This window comes from Sinohyriopsis cumingii, unplaced genomic scaffold (assembly GCF_028554795.1).
Source record: "Sinohyriopsis cumingii isolate HCF-2022 unplaced genomic scaffold, ASM2855479v2 utg000741l, whole genome shotgun sequence".
Classification (NCBI taxonomy): domain Eukaryota; kingdom Metazoa; phylum Mollusca; class Bivalvia; order Unionida; family Unionidae; genus Sinohyriopsis; species Sinohyriopsis cumingii.
The window spans coordinates 581,936-595,856 of NW_028315927.1; positions in this window are offsets into that span (position 1 = coordinate 581,936).

A 13,921-nucleotide genomic window follows, 5' to 3' on the forward strand; every position below is an offset into this window, starting at 1 on the left:
ATCGTGACAGTCCACACTGTATGTAATATTCTGGCCTATTTGATATTGATTGCGACATATCAAACTTATATAATATTATGCATCATGTGCCTCAGCCGTAAAAGTCCATACAGTATGATGTACTATACCTCCAGTGTCTCGATCTTGTCAGACTATATTGTGTCTAAATTTAACCTCGATCTTGTCAGACCATATTGTGTCTAAATTTAGCCTCGATCTTGTCAGACCATATTGTCTGTAATTTTAGCCTCGATCTTGTCAGACCATATTGTCTGTAATTTTAGCCTCGATCTTGTCAGACCATATTGTCTGTAATTTTAGCTTCGATCTTGTCAGACCATATTGTGTCTAAATTTAGCCTCGATCTTGTCAGACCATATTGTCTGTAATTTTAGCCTCGATCTTGTCAGACCATATTGTCTGTAATTTTAGCCTCGATCTTGTCAGACCATTTTGTCTGTAATTTTAGCCTCGATCTTGTCAGACCATACTGTGTCTAATTTTAGCCTCGATCTTGTCAGACCATATTGTGTCTAAATTTAGCCTCGATCTTGTCAGACCATATTGTCTGTAATTTTAGCCTCGATCTTGTCAGACCATATTGTCTGCAATTTTAGCCTCGATCTTGTCAGACCATATTGTCTGTAATTTTAGCTTCGATCTTGTCAGACCATATTGGCTCGAATTTAACTTCGATCTTGTCAGACTATATTGTCTGTAATTTAACCTCGATTTAGTCAGACCATGTTGTCTGTAAATTTAGCGTCGATCTTGGCAGACCATATCGTCTGTAATTTTAGCTTCGATCTTGTCAGACCATATTGGTTCTAATTTAACTTCGATCGTGTCAGACGATATTGTCTGTAATTTAACCTCGATTAAGTCAGACCATTTTGTCTGTAATTTTAGCCTCGACCTTGTCAGACCATAAAGCACTGTGTTACAATTATGTGGTTTTAATGTAGGTAACAGAAAAGAGAAGAAAAAAAGGTTATGTAAAATCCAACAAAAAGTTTGTTTCCCGAGACTAAAAAGTGAACATTTTCACCGAAATTACATTATTGTGAACTGAATCACAAATTGTCTAAAAAGTTCTATTACAAATCAAAATGTATGATGTTCCAATTATATTCCATTGGTATTCCAAAACATTGAATATGTTGACGTGCCTGTACTCTAGAACGTACTAAAGTGAAAATGGCCCGCAGTGTGAAAATGTACTAAACGTCTTTTGATATATCACAATAATATAACCTAAAATGTCCTTGTCTGAATTCACTATAATCCCAAATTAATATTCCAGTCAAAGAATATTATTTAGCACTCAACAATTCCTGAAAATATAAATTTGAATAAATAAATCCACCCAAATTAAAAACTGAACAAAACAATATGACTGATTCTGCTTCAGACCGAGATATTTTTCAAGAAAACAATATTATATAGAAAACAAAGATACAATAATACTAGAGGCAGAATGAAGGACAGTCCCCTTTATAAAACATTCAAAGTTTTCAACAAATTTAGGAATTTCTACTTGAAAAACTATGTCGTGGAATCAGATTTAAAATAAAAAAAAACATGTTTACCTCCAAATTTAATGATCTGAATATTTAATTTATACTCATAGAGAAATATTACCTGCATCTTGTGTTGTTTACAAAATAAATGTCACTGGTCAGATACACCATTGCCTTGCTTTTGGACAAGGTTAAGTACAAAATACAGATGTACATGACATATAATCATTAAGTAAAAACAACAAATAAAACAAACTTAATTTACATAAAATCTGTATGTACTGTTATGTCCCATGTGCATCGATCTTAACAACATATACTGTTTTGTATAGACTGGTATGCAGCATGTGCAATAATCGTGACAACTCATACTGTACTGTATATACAATTATACCCCATGTGTTTTGATCATTACATCGCATAATGTATGTACTGACATGCCCCACGCGCCTCGATTGTGATAGCCTACACCACATAAAATGCCATGCCCCTTGTGTTACGAAGGTGACAGCCCATTCTGTATGTAATGTTATGCCCAATGCGTCCTCGATCATGACCGCCCATACTGTGTGTACTGATATACCCTATGCGTCCTCGATCGTGACAGCCCATACTGTTTGTAATGCTGTACCCCATGCGTCTCGAAGGTGACAGTCATACTGTATGCGATGCTTTGTTTATGCTAATTTACGTTTGACCTGTCCAGTAGCTAATCAAATATTTAATATAGGATGCCAAAAATTCATTCCCGACTTAAATCTTGGCAATAGTTGCACAAGATTCAACATTTTGATAATTTCCCCAACTCTGAGACATATGCAAGTTATAAAGGATATTAAAAGTCGCCATTGCCCTCTTGGTCATCAGTGATGTTAAAAGTCACCATTGCCCTCTTGGTCATCAAGGAAGTTAAAAGTCGCCATTGCCCTCTTGGTCATCAAGGATGTTAAAAGTCACCATTGCCCTCTTGGTCATCAAGGATGTTAAAATTCACCATTGCCCTCTTGGTCATCAAGGATGTTAAAAGTCACCATTGCCCTCTTGGTCATCAAGGATGTTAAAAGTCACCATTGCCCTCTTGGTCATCAAGGATGTTAAAAGTCGCCATTGCCCTCTTGGTCATCAAGGATGTTAAAAGTCGCCATTGCCCTCTTGGTCATCAAGGATGTTAAAATTCACCTTTGCCCTCTTGGTCATCAAGGATGTTAAAAGTCACCATTGCCCTCTTGGTCATCAAGGATGTTAAAAGTCACCATTGCCCTCTTGGTCATCAAGGATGTTAAAATTCGCCATTGCCCTCTTGGTCATCAAGGATGTTAAAAGTCGCCATTGCCCTCTTGGTCATCAAGGATGTTAAAAGTGACCACTTCTCTCTTGGCGGCGTATATCATCAACATTATGTTTTTATACTTGTGTCACTAAATGTAAAATGAAGACAAGTGCCGACAACCCAGTTGTTTATGATTTAGTGCCTTCCAATCAACATAGAGACAAGTAACAATCAAAATAAAGACAAGTACAAACAACTCAGCTGTTTATGATTTAGGGTCTTCCAATCAACATAAAGATATGCACGAATCACCCAGATTTGTATGATTTAGGGTCTTCCAATCAAGATAAAAACAAGTACTAACAACTCATCTGTTTATGATCGTGGGCGTTCCAATCATCAACTCTTCAACTCTTTTGTTTGTTCACTAAAACAATTCTCTATTAGGGAATAATGGAAAATTGTCACCAATTAGTCAATAAAATAGAAGACAAACATGGAGCAAACATATATCTCATTTTCTCGTAAGCGTCGATACTAGATCAGTCCAATCTTTAATTATTTTAAATTCATTTTCATATTGATTTGTAAATTAACGGCTATAGTATAGAGAATGCAGAAATAGTGCGTACGTATTCTATATACATGTACGCGCATTTCAACCTGAAATAGCGAACACTAATATACAGTTCGATCATGAAGTCAAAGATTAATATAATTGTGTAGATTGCAAGCCTATTCGCCTTTCCCACGGGATAAAATTCAATTAAATGGAGCAAATCAATTCTAAAATTACAACCATTTTTATTTAAAATAGTGATATTGTTGTTTATATGGTTTAGTTTATCTTTTATAATAAGCGCCTAATATTTGCCGTTTTTCATTTATTTAGTTGTGTAAAAATACTATCTGTGCTTTGTCTTATTTCTATTGACTGATGATAATTATATCCTATTAGAACCCGTTAAATACTTCCACACAATTTTCCCCATCTTGCTGAAATCAAGAGAGAAAAATGTTTAATTTACGCCTCGCTGGCGGACTTTGATGGATGCAAGAAGTTACCGCTGCTAGAGCGCTGCCAAGCCATTTCAATAAAACCTAATTTGATATTATGATTTGAGTCCCCTGTGTGAAATTGATGGATTTCCTCTACTTGAGCTCTGCGCCAATGGACAGTTATCTATTAATATTTCCCTTGACAGCCATTCATCTGATTTAATCCTTCGTGTGATGACTTATCGTAGCTTCTTGAGGTATATGGCGTGCTATTGTGGCCACCGACAGGTTTTGCAGGAACGAATGGTCGCTAATTCGGGAAAAGTGCTATATATCAATCTAGGATTAATTTATTGCATGCTTGGTACAAATTAGTTCCTGTCTTCATTTTACGTTTGAGAATTAAACTGCAAATACAATACTTTCATCTCTGTTAAGTTTTGAAATGCCTTTATTCCCCAGACTGTAAATACTCTAGATTCTTTTCTGTAAATATTTTGAAGAACGATACTATATTTTTCCTAGTACTTGATAAACAGTAAAAATTAAAGTCGACCTGCATTTTAAAAATACTAATTTTCAGGCATTTTTTTGTAAAACATTTTCTTTGCCATTATTGAGTAATGAACATGTCAACAAACCCCAACACCATATTTTGGACAGTTCACACTAAATTACAGAATGTTCTCAGAATTTGTACTGAAGTGCCTAACGATTAGAAACGGTTCTCTAAGTACACCAAGGAACGAAAGTTCCATCAGAGAATTACCTAGATACGCCAATACAAAATAGGTGACACCATCATAGCTTAATATAGGTAAGTCAAGAAAATAGAAGATTCTCTCAGAAAAGTACATAGGTACATCAAAACAAGAGACGATTCCGTCAGAACATTCCCAAAGTACGTCAAGAAAAGAGAATTTTCTATCAGAACATTACTTAGATATTCAATAAAAGAGACTTTTATTTTATCAGAAAATGACCTAGGTACGTCAGGGAAAGAAACGATTCCATCAGCGAAAATCACCAAGGTACGTCAGAGAAAGAGAAGATTCTATCAGAGAATTAAATAGATAGTCAAGAAAAGAGAAGATCCCATCAGACTATTTACTATATACATTAAGAAAAGAGATGATTCCATCAAATCATTACGTAGGTACGTCATGAAAAGAGACGATTCCATCAAAGAATCTCACTGTAATGTTTGGTATTGGTCATTTCAGTAGTGCATCAAGCCATGATAGATAGGTCACGATTAGTTTCCGTGTATTTGTAACTGTCTTTCCACATTGGTAATTCGTATTATACGTTATAGTGAAAAAGATGCAAGTAGTCAACGAGATATTCTTTTTCTTTATCCCTCTGTCTCTCTCTCTGTCTCTCTCTCTCTCTCTCTCTCCCCCCTCTCTCTCTCTCTCTCTCTCTCTCTCTCTCTCTCTCTCTCTCTCTATATATATATATATATATATATATATGTCTCTCTCTCTCTCTCTCTCTCTCTCTCTCTCTCTCTGTCTATATATATATATATATATATATATATATATATATATATATATATATATATATATATATATATATATATATATATATATATATGTATATATATGTCTGTCTATCTATCAAACAATCTATCTATCTATATATCTATCTATCTATCTATCTATCTATCTATCTATCTATCTATATATATATATATATATATATATATATATATATATATATATATATATATATATATATATATATATATATATATATATATCTGTCTGTCTGTCTGTCTATCTATCTATCGAGATCGAGATTTCATGTTTGATTTTGAAGGATTTGTTACCTCATACGATATTGTTCCTTTTTAAGAATTTCTTATTTATTTAGAAAATACTTAAATGCCTACTGCATTAGAAGTTTATATGTAGCCATAATTTGGCATCATTTCTCTTTCTTTTTTAACGTAAATGGATATGGACCCAAATAGTAGAATACGAATCCGTTCGTGTGCATGGTAGCGGTAGTAACGAAAAGTCATCCGAACGAAAGTTATGATGAAAAGAGGAGTATAAGAGGGTGATACTAGGATACGCGGAACACCAACACGCAAACAGTGACTCTCTAAAAAAGTAATATAATCGTGTTTGATTTCAGTGAAAGACAAATAATTTTAAATTCGAAGTAATTTATAACATAAACGAGCAAGCAATGTATCTGATATTAAAACCCAGAAAGTGTAGGTAGTTTTAACTCCTCTAAACTTCATCCCATTTTTATTAATACCAATTAATTGAATGGAAGGATAAATTTCAGATGCACACGATACAATATTCAGCTGGAGACTCTCAAGTAGTCTTTGAATTATGACTTATATTAAAATGATTTTATTTTATATTGCAACGATGACTTACGTTACAATGGTGACTTGTGTTACAATAATGAATTTTATTAGAATGATTTCGTATGTTACAGTGATGACTTACATTACTACTATTACGTACATCACGACGATGTCTTGTGTTACAGTGATGACTTAAATTACAATGAAGACATATTACACTGGTGACTTGTATTACAATTATTCCGTATATTACGACAATGGCTTATGTTACAATGATGAATACATGAATGTGCTATTTTACAGTGATCTATTATATTATCACGGTTACATTGATTCATGAAGGCTCTGACTTTGACTGCGCCGGCCGATACGAATCAAATAGCTTTGTCTTTAGATCAGGTTAAGAAATAACAAATTACCAGCGTTTGGCCGCCACAGTGTATCCCTATACTCAGTTTTAGTCAGTGTCAATGAAATTGAAAAGTGAGTCAATGAAATACACCAAATAGTTTCGTGGTGTCAAATGGTTACATAATTTCCAAGAAATCCCTACAAAATTAGCTGTATGGACCTGTACAAATAATACTCAAATGATGACACGATATTTATGGCGGCGGTTTCAATTCAGATAATAGTTCAATTATTTCTTTTCAGATATTGTATAAAATGCAGGTTGGCCCTTAAAAATGAACAAATATCTATCAATGCCACAAATACAATACTTAAATAAGGCAAAGACGTGTTATGATTACCACAGTTTTGTTAAATCGACCACAAACTAACTTAATAAACCAGCCGGATATCAGGATTGTGACAATGTTACATTTTCTTATAAATACGTTTCGTACGGACTAAAAGGTAATAGTTATTCTAATAACAGTTTTAACTGAAATTCTTTAATTTATGCTTTGTATGATAGGTTAACCGTTTGATCTTTATCTTATGGTCTTATTTTAAGTCGACAGTGTTATCTGAAGACATACATGTGATTTATACTGATGTTGTGTTATGGATTAGCACTCGTTTAATATTATGTAGTACTGATGTATTACTTTAGTGTTATGGATTAGCACTCGTACATAACCTTAATGTTATGGATTAGATCTCGTGTATCGTCTTATTTTAATGGATTAGCACTCGTTTAGAACATTAATATTATGTAGCACTGATGTATTACCTTAGTGCTATGGATTAGCACTCGTACATAACCTTAGTGTTATGGATTAAATCTCGTGTATCGTCTTATTTTAATGGATTAGCACTCGTTTAGAACATTAATATTATGTAGCACTGATGTATTACCTTAGTGTTATGGATTAGCACTCGTGCATAACCTTAGTGTTATGGATTAGATCTCGTGTATCGTCTTATTTTAATAGTTTAGCAACCGTTTAGAACATTAATAGTATGTAGCACTGATGTATTACCTTTGTGTTATGGATTAGCACTCGTGCATAACCTTAGTGTTATGGATTAGATCTCGTGTATCGTCTTATTTCAATGGTTTAGCAACCGTTTAGAACATTAATAGTATGTAGCACTGATGTATTACCTTAGTGTTATGGATTATCACACAGACGAGTATCCGAATCCTTCAGACTAGCCATGATATAGTATTAATGAAGACCCAAATAGAAAACAAAAAACATTGAATGAGTTTTTGGTTAAAATATCCAACACTACCAACACTATATAAATGAAATGTAAATATGTCGTACACTAGAATATGCTAATAGGCTAGCGGAGTGGACAAACTCACACACATACACACACAAATACATATATACAAATCTTTCAAATCTTGAATGCTGCTTAGGGTTGGGAATAGTGTATGTCGGTTACTAGTGTATAAGTTAGACTACATAAATACAAATATTGATATATTATTTTTATTTTTATGAATGTTAGGGAGGTTATATCTTAGGAATATGCATTATGTTTGCTTCCCCAAATTATATGTTGTTGTTCCTAAGGTATAAACTATTATATTTGTAATACTTGCGGTGAATAATACAGAGTATTGTTTATAATTGCGGTGAATAATACAGAGTATTGTTCCAAAAGGGTAGTTGGCCGTTTTATGAACGAATATTTACAGAAGTATAAAGAAGCAAGCAGAGGTGGATCCCGGATAAGGTCTGAATGTTTCTTTCATACTAACAACAAAAGCAACTTCAGCTGGCAACCGGGAAATGTGTTATTGACTTTTCTAACAAACCATAGGGAGAGGGTCTATATCTCTGAGAGAATCGTATTAGGAAACGTAAATTAAAGATAGTAAAGAAGAATCCAGATAAAGAATATTATTGCGCCGCCATGACCCCGACCATTATTAGATTTGAACGATAATGAATACTTGCAAATTAGGGAAATTGTTAGAATTAAGATACATAATTGAATATTCGCCAATAATAAAATCAGGAACGTGTCTCGAACGTAGCCGTACGTGGAAGCATGAAGGACATTTTCTATCGCAGGCATTAGGTCACCATTGTAGTAGTGGTCAACGTACCCAAAGGGTGCTAAATTTTGTGGTACCCCTGCTTTATGGTATAACAAAGACGTTATGATACGAGGCTATCCCTGCCTGTGTGCCGACGTTGAAAAGTGATAATATAGTTGTCAAAGTCCAGACTGATATTCATTTTAAGGCTGGTTTCCAGGAACACTGTAAATAGACAATAAAGGAGAAATATATTATATTGCTAAAGACCTTATAGAAGCTACCGCCGTACTAATTTCGTTAAACTAAACGAAAACATAATTTACAATCAGACAATAAGTATGCAATTTTTATCTAGCCTTGTAATGGCGAAACAAAGGCATATATGATTTTCGCGGCGGCGTTTTCGACAAGCATAGAAATCACAATAAGGACCTGTAATAATGTTTTCAAAAGCCACACATATTTTATATCAGTTAATAGATTCAACATACCTTACAAAATAAACAACACCAACACGTACTATATTCAACTGGAATTCTGAGATAGAAGTATTAAATATACAAAATGTGTAGACTGATATGCTAAGACTTACGGTTTTTGTCTCCGCGGAGAGCGAGCTGATAGCACAATTGTTAACAAGTTACGAGTACTGTGTGAACATATATATAAATGCCAAGTATATTCAACGCCAATGACGGATTTCACAGTCATGTGTCTTCTAAACGTATATGAACGAAAAGTATCTTCTACGACAATGACGTATTTCAAAGTCACGCGTCTTCTACATCGAATGACGTACACTCACGCTTCTTCTACATCGAATCACACATTCCACCGTCAAGCGTCTTCTACATTGAATGACATATTACACAGTCAGATGTCCTCTACATCGAATGACATATTCCACAGTAATGCATCTGTTACATCGAATGACGTATTCTACAGTCACGCGTCTTCTACATCTAATGACGTATTCCACAGCCAGTCTTGTACTCTAATGATTCCAGACGTTCGTGCCTTGCATCGTAATCAGAAATTCTGTATCGTAATAACGCCTTTACATGCGAAAACCATTTGCATGTTTACTGCAGTAAATATAATGTTGAAAGTAATATTTCTTGACTGTAAAACAAACACAACAATAAAAAACCAACAACAAGATATCAATATAAATACGCCTGCTTTATCAATGTTTTTTTTTATGGCTAACGAGAGGATCTCTTTTTAATAGGCATACAATGTCAAACATGAACAACAATAATGTATAGACTTCTAATTCTACATAAACCATAACCTCTGTGAGGATCTCACGATGCTTCTGTATCTTCCATTTAGCTGTCCCAAGTAATGCTGGCAATGGCCTTACTAGAGTCAGTACTGCATTAATAGCTCAATGCTTCTGAGTCGAGTTAAAATAAATGGTAACGTCTTTGAATACAGCAATATGAAATAAACGGTAAACGTCTTTAAACACAAACAATGATACAAATGGTAACGTCTTTGAACAGAGCCTATGAAATCAATGGTAACGTCTTTGGATAAAGGGCAATGAAAAAAGTGTTATCGTCTTTGAACATCACTTTTAAATAAATGGTAAAATCTTTGAACATAACACTATGAAATAAACGGTAAACGTCTTTAAACACAGCACAATAATACAAATGGTAACGTCTTTGAACACAGCCTATGAAATAAATGGTAACGTCTTTTGAACACAGCACTATGAAATAAATGATAACGTCTTTGAACGCAGCACTATCAAATACACAGTAACGTCTTCAAACACAAGACAATGATACAAATGGTAACGTCTTTGAACACAGCCAATGAAATCAGTGGTAACGTCTCTGAAATCAGCACCATGACATATGTGGTAACGTCTTGAACACAGCACTGTGAAATAAGTGGTAACGTCTTGAACACAGCACTGTGAAATAAGTGGTAACCTCTTGAACACAGCACCGTGAAATAAGTGGTAACCTCTTGAACACATCACTGTGAAATAAGTGGTAACGTCTTTAACACAGCACTGTGAAATAAGTGGTAACGTCTTTAACACAGCACTGTGAAATAAGTGGTAACGTCTTTAACACAGCACTGTGAAATAAGTGGTAACGTCTTTAACACAGCACCGTGAAATAAGTGGTAACGTCTTTAACACAGCACTGTGAAATAAGTGGTAACGTCTTGAACACAGCACTGTGAAATAAGTGGTAACCTCTTGAACACAGCACCGTGAAATAAGTGGTAACCTCTTGAACACAGCACTGTGAAATAAGTGGTAACGTCTTTAACACAGCACTGTGAAATAAGTGGTAACGTCTTTAACACAGCACTGTGAAATAAGTGGTAACGTCTTTAACACAGCACTGTGAAATAAGTGGTAACGTCTTTAACACAGCACTGTGAAATAAGTGGTAGCATGACTCAGCATAATACTATGCATCTTCACAATATAGATGAAAGCAGTGTCTCAATTCAAACCACGCTCTATCATTCAAGAACAAAACAAGCCTTGTACTCACCAACCTTTTATTTCAGGAATATTGCCAGACTTTTAGGTAATGGCAAACTTATTTAACCTTTTTGGTTGTTACATAGTACTAGGGATGATATTTCGTGTTAATGAGGTTCCATGTCGTTTTAGCCCATTCTTACAATACTGCATTCCACTCAGTGAAATTATTAAGTCTCTTTTAAATGGGGAAAAGCATCAAGCGAAAATTAGTTGTTGTTGTAAATAATTAATGCAGTTCTTTACATCATGTGTTAAGAATTATTTAGGGAGCACTAATCTCCGTTACATTTTGAATGATCGACAATATGGCGTTGAGAAAGCTTCACGGATATTTTGGAAATCGGAACAGGTTGCTTTTTAAACTAGATAGTTGATGTGTATGTACATCCATGACTGCTTGTATGGATCTGTGAGCAAATACAACAAAAACAATGCATGAAAATTTATTGAATGAGACTTTGCCTTCCTGTGTCATGAAGAATATACCATTTCAGCCTATACTCGGGTGGAGAATAATTGGTCTTTTATGCCCATCTGGTCAAAATTTTGATTGAATAGTTAGAAGAAGCGATGTAGGTTTCTTATTTGTTTAGTAGCCTTCTGAACCGTAAGACCCAACAAAATCTATTGGTTACATAATTTAGAACACTATGCACATATATAGTAAGGGTATACCTATATAACAGAATCAAGAATGCCAAGCCTGTTACTAACAATTCTTACACAATTCACCAAATTGCAGCGAAAGAATAAACCAATAATACGTTTCATACACAGTTGAACCTCACTACTTTTCAATGATGAATTCACCTCAGTTCAACTTTACTTCCTGTAAAAGTTCAACTTTACTTCCTGTAAATTGATTACGAATGATTAAAACTTCCAGTGGAAAATCTGACTTCGTGTTTTTATCATTGTGTTATTTTAACCTCCATTTTTGTGCTTGAAAATGGCCAGGGAATAGCAAATACTATCATCAAATATACATTAAACTCTACACTTTTGCTATGAATATTCTAAACTATACCTACGGATAAGTATTGGCACTTGCGTTATACTTGCAGTGGCCAACTGCTTTTTTACTCTCCATTACAAGGTATTGTTTTGGAAGAATCTAGCAGCTTTTTTTACGCTTCGGAACATTATTAAAAATATATGTATTCAATGCCTGGCTTGCAGTGATGAGAACAATCGGAGCTATGTCCACTTACATTAGGGACTTACGAACTGATTAGAAATTAATTTATTATCAGTGACATCTTCACGTCTCTTTCCAATCTGTATGTTTTTTTAATGTTGCCCACACTTTGAACTCAGAAACTCATCTCACAGATGACACGAACGGTTTTCGATTACTTTCCATACAAACTCCTTACATCTTGCTGCCAAACCAAGGAACCTTCATTAACAGTAATGCGAATGACTCCCATCCCTAGGAACTGCATTATGATTAAAAGTTTGTTCTCCTACTCAGACTGTTGAATTGAAATCTGCAAGTTTTGCCGTTCGAACAATAAAGTTGTTAGCTTGCATTTATCGCATCATTATGCAGTTTTATTGCCGACCATTTCAATTTCCGTTACATGGAATGCAGCTTTTGTAAATGATTCTCCAAACTGACGTACGTTGAAAATATTATATCATAGACAACCTATAGATGATATCGAAGTAACAACATATATCTATCCAATTAAAGGGTCAATAAACCCTTTATTAACTTTTCGTTTGTAAACTAACGGACTATTTATCGATTTGTATTAACTACATTCTTGATTCCTATGCAATATTCTGGAATTCATTTCGCAGTATGTCTAGTTTATTAGGAAAACTGAAACTGGACTTCATGCAGTGTACCGTTCGATAGTTTCGTTATTTGGTGTTTGAAACATTTGACAATATCCACTACCAGATTCTACAAAGTATTGGAATAAAAAGACCTGAAATCGCTTCACTTTCAAGATTATTGGCTAAAATACATATACACAGTTTTTTGTTTTTATATTTATTTTTCTTTCTCTTTTACAATTATATGAATCAGACTTCAGGTTCAATGTCCACTTAATTATATTCTTATCAGTACAACTTTGATAACCCAACAAGTAATAGCCAAACCAATAATAAAAAACGTCTGAGATAATTTGTACGTCTTCCTAAGTTATGATCTCAAGCATCTTTTGCTTGATCAGCAGAAATTTCATGGATAAAGCCATAACAGCATACAATAATAAATATGAAGATCGCCACATATTAATGTACAATAGCAGTATTCAGTAATAAAGAAAAGGATTACCACACATTCATATCTATTAAAGGGTATTATTTACAATCCTGATCAGAAATAAAAACATTGGGCAACAATAAGACACTGCATTCCAAATTTGAAATCAATTAATAAATTGGATCATTGTAGTCCAAATTTGAAGCCAGTAAATAATTATGTGACCTTGTGATCCAAATTTGAAATCAATAAATAATTTTGGGACATTGTAGTCCAAATGTTAAGTCAATAAACAAGTTTGGGACTTTGTAGTCCAAATGTTAAGTCAATAAACAAGTTTGGGACTTTGTAGTCCAAATGTTAAGTCAATAAACAAGTTTGGGACTTTGTAGTCCAAATGTTAAGTCAATAAACAAGTTTGGGACTTTGTAGTTGAAGTCAATAACTAATTGCAATACACAGGTCTAAGGTATGACAAAAGCAGACAATGGGCTAATATATGAAACAGTACATACAGGGTATGTGTTGGACAAAGCAGACAGTGCTAAAGTATGATACAGCATACACAGGGCATGAGTATGATATAGCAGACACATGGCATAAGTATGATATAGCAGA